Genomic DNA, 4,030 nt, shown 5'->3' on the forward strand with positions numbered 1-4,030 from the left:
CTTCTTCTTCTTCTTCTTCTTCTTCTTCTTCTTCTTCTTCTTCTTCTTCCTCTTCTTTTTCTGTGTATGCATGCATGTATGTATGCATGTATGTTTTTATCTGGGCACAGTCATAGCATGGTTTGCAAGTGGAGGTCAGAGAACAATTTATGGGAGTTGATTCTCTCCTTCCACCATGTGGTCCCCAGGGATTGAACTTGGATTGCCAGGCATGGCACCTTTATGTTCTAAGCCATTTTACCATCCTGCCTTCTCTGTTTTTATGTGCACCTTAATCTCGCAGTAAGTGGTTGTCATAGGAAAGTTGTTAATAGTCACTGAAGTAATTATTTGAAAGAATACTAACATCAGATATTGTTTAGATCACCTTTGTAGAGAATTATTAAAAAAGAGACATCTCTTTTGAGTTTTACACTGCATAGGAAAATACTTCAATCATTGTTGCGGCCCGTCCAGCAGTCCGCAATGCGAACGGTTCAACTGAGGATGGCAGTTCGAGCTGAAAAGAGAGGAAGCTAGACGGGGCAGGAGAAAGAACAAGGCCAAGACGATTTCATGTTCAAGGCCCCCCTTTACTAATTCCAACATTCAGTTATAAAGGAAGGGGGAGGGAACCCGATTCCCCGCCAAGTAACTCGGGGTCCAGTAGCAGGACGAACACGTGTGTGCCTCCAAGCAGCAAAGCGACAGGGTCCAGCAGTGGGCGTGGCAGAACGAATGAGCAGGAAACTCCACCCTTGAGCAAGCAGGTTCCAGGGTGGGGGAAGGGAAACCACAAATCATAATTAGTCCTAAGAGCAAAAATGAGTACTACTTTGTTCTGATTTTTTACAGTTTAAAACAGAGTTTAAAACACCATGATTAGTCCACAAAAATTTAAATAATTTGATTTTGTGGATGGTCCCACAGATCTGAATGGTGAAGGGTGAAGTTACCCTTGAAAGCATGTGGAGGAAGGAAGATATGATGAGAAACTTGGTAGATCATGCCTAAGCAAAGCTGCTGCCTCTTCATCCTCCTCTTCCTCCTCTTCCTTCTCTTCTTCTAACATTAAGAGTAGGCTGAATGTCAAGGGTATGATGAAATTGGAGATCTCAAACCATGTTGCCCAAACTGTAAACATGTCTAACTTTCTTGTCCATCCTACTTTCAGCGATGCTTTAAATGCTTACCTAGCAATTTAACACTGAAGAAAATACCCTAAGCAAGTCATTCTAACTGTAGAAAAGAAGTTTTATGCACAAATAAGTTGGGCCCAGAAATGTATTTATAATAGCATACAATTTTAAGATTGCTTCTTGAAGTTGAGGAGTTCTACCATGGCGCTATAAATCACTTCATAGACCATGGAAAGACATCATTACTAACTTCTCCTCTGAAGAATAAATTATTGCTACCCCTAGACAATTGAAATATTGATGTCATGCATCTTCCCGGGGTCTTTTCCATGGCATTTAGTTATATGATTCATACTTGACTATATATAAGGAACAGAATGTTCAGTTGTTTCTTGTTTTCATTTTAAGGGTGATTTCCTAGTACAGGAAAACTCAGCTGAGGGGAGAGAGGTGAACTCTGGGCATCTCTACCAAGTCTGTTAATATTGAAGAAACCTCCCCCAAATTAGTCTAAGAATAATAAAAAGAAGTTTTATTAACAAGTCAAACTCCGGCAGGTACTCATGAATGTGTTCAATTCTTGATTATAAAAATAAATCACTAGCTGGGCATAGTGGCGCAAGCCTTTAATCCCAGCACTCTGGAGGCAGAGGCAGACGAATTTCTGAGTTCAAGGCCAGCCTGGTCTACAGAGTGAGTTCCAGGACAGCCAGGGCTATACAGAGAAACCCTGTCTCGAAAAAACCAAAAAACCAAACCAAACCAAACAAAACAAAAATAAATCACTGTCAAATTTATTCAGCATTACAATATTTTATAGTTCTAAATCGAGAAGAATTAGCAACTTCAAACTTCTTTCATGTTGATAAACTGATTTTAAGTTTTATTTTTAATATACAACTATCTGACATTACTTGCACTTAACATGATTACATAAAACTGTTATTAAGGAGGTAGGATGCCACTGTGCCAATTGTTCCCTGTTTGCCTGCCCCTGAACATGTCAGTCAGTGAGATTAACTGAGGAACTGGGAGGCAGATGACAAGAGCATGTCCCTACGCTTTACTTAAAATGCAAACGTGAAATCCTTTTGGAACTTTCAGAATTTTGTTAAATTAAATGTTGCCTCTAGGTTTGTGTAATGTCAAAAAAACAAAAAACAAGAAACAAATACCACATCTGGAGGAAAGATGGCGGGGATTTAAGAAAGCATGCCACTTTTGCATATTAGTAAAAATAGTATCTAGAAATAGGGCTAGTAACATTCTCTTTGCTGGTAAATCTTCTGGATGCTAACATGCACATTGATGCACTTAAATTAGTTTTATCTGAAATCAGCACTCTTGGATGGCACAGATGTGCCGGTGAGATTTAGTGCCTTTGGTTTTTAGGGAAGGCCCCCAGTGAGCAGTTACCCTTCCCTTTTCTGGATTAAAGAAACAGAGAAAATTACAACCAGTCCAGTGTTTTGGGCAGTGTTTTCTAAACTTATATGATCAGAGCATAAATGAAGAACTGCAAAAGGAAACAGTAATGATCTGTGTGGGTGAATTCATCTCAGATTCCCAGGGAGTAACAAGGACGGTCACTCTAGTACACTCTGTCACCTTTCCCATTAAAGTGAACCAGCAACTTAAAGACAGGGTAGGAGCTGAGAGGGAAAACTTCAAGAGGGAAAGAAGATGGGGAAGGCCATGAAGGAACAGAGGAGACAAAAGGGAGCTGTGCGGGAAAGACTATCAGACCCGACTGAACTGTGCAGGCCACAGGCAAGAGGGACAGGGCTTCCCTACTGTGAATGTCGCATCATGCTCCCCAGTCCCACTCATCTCTCCATACCTTAGTATATTTTATTAATTAAGTTATTATTTATTTATTCTGACTTGTTTCTCTTTCCTCCTCTCCTCCCAGTTCCTCCCCACTCCTTCCTCCCCATCCACTCTTTCTCTGTTTCCCTTCAGAAAAGGGATCTCCACCAAACATGGCATAGCAAGTTTCAGTGAGACTAGGCACCTCTCCTCATACTGAGGCTGGATGAGGCAATCCAGTAGGAGGACAAGGCTCCCTGAGGGTGGCAAAAGTGTCAGACACAGTCCCTTGCCATTAGGGGTCTCACAAACCATCAAGCTACACAGCTACACAACTGTAACACATTCAGAGGGCCTAGGTTATACCCATTCAGACTTTCTGGTTGTCTGTTAAGTCTCAATGAGCACCTGTGAGCCCAAGTTAATCGATTCTTTAGGTTTTCTTGTGGTGTCCTTGACCCCTTTGGCTCCTACAATCCTTTCTCCCCTTCTTCCACAGGATTCATTGGGTTCTGTGTAATATTTGGCTGTGGTCTCTGCATCTGTTTCCATTAGCTGCTGGATGGAGGCTCTCTGACAGTGGTGTTTATGACTGCCCTACTTTATGACTGACTATGCTTTAGCAAAGTATCATTAGGAATCATTTCTTTACTTTTTTTTTTTCTGAGTTTCTTTGGTTCTATCCTACATCTCTGAGCGGTCAGGACTCAGGGATGGACTCCCTCTCATGGTATGGGTCTCAAGCTGGACCAGTAGTTGACTGGCCACTGCCACAATTTCTATGCTACCTTTACACTGCACATCATGCTGGCAGGACAAATTGTAGGTCAAACGTTTTGTGGCTGGCTTTGGTATCCCAGTCCCTCCATTGGGCATCTTGCCTGGTTATAAGAACTGGTCAGTTCCGGCTCCATATCCCTATTACTAAGACAACCCTTTCCTCCCCAACTTGCTTCTTGGTCATGATGTTTGTGCAGGAATAGAAACCCCTAAGACAGCTAGGGTCACCCTAATATATTCCTGGGAGTTGCTGTTGCACTACCTTTCTACCATGTCCTGAGTTGCCCCCAATTCCAGTTGTCTTTCCCAGTACTTTCTCCCTA

The sequence above is a fragment of the Mus caroli genome, chromosome 18 (assembly GCF_900094665.2).
Source record: "Mus caroli chromosome 18, CAROLI_EIJ_v1.1, whole genome shotgun sequence".
NCBI classification, from domain to species: Eukaryota; Metazoa; Chordata; class Mammalia; order Rodentia; family Muridae; genus Mus; species Mus caroli.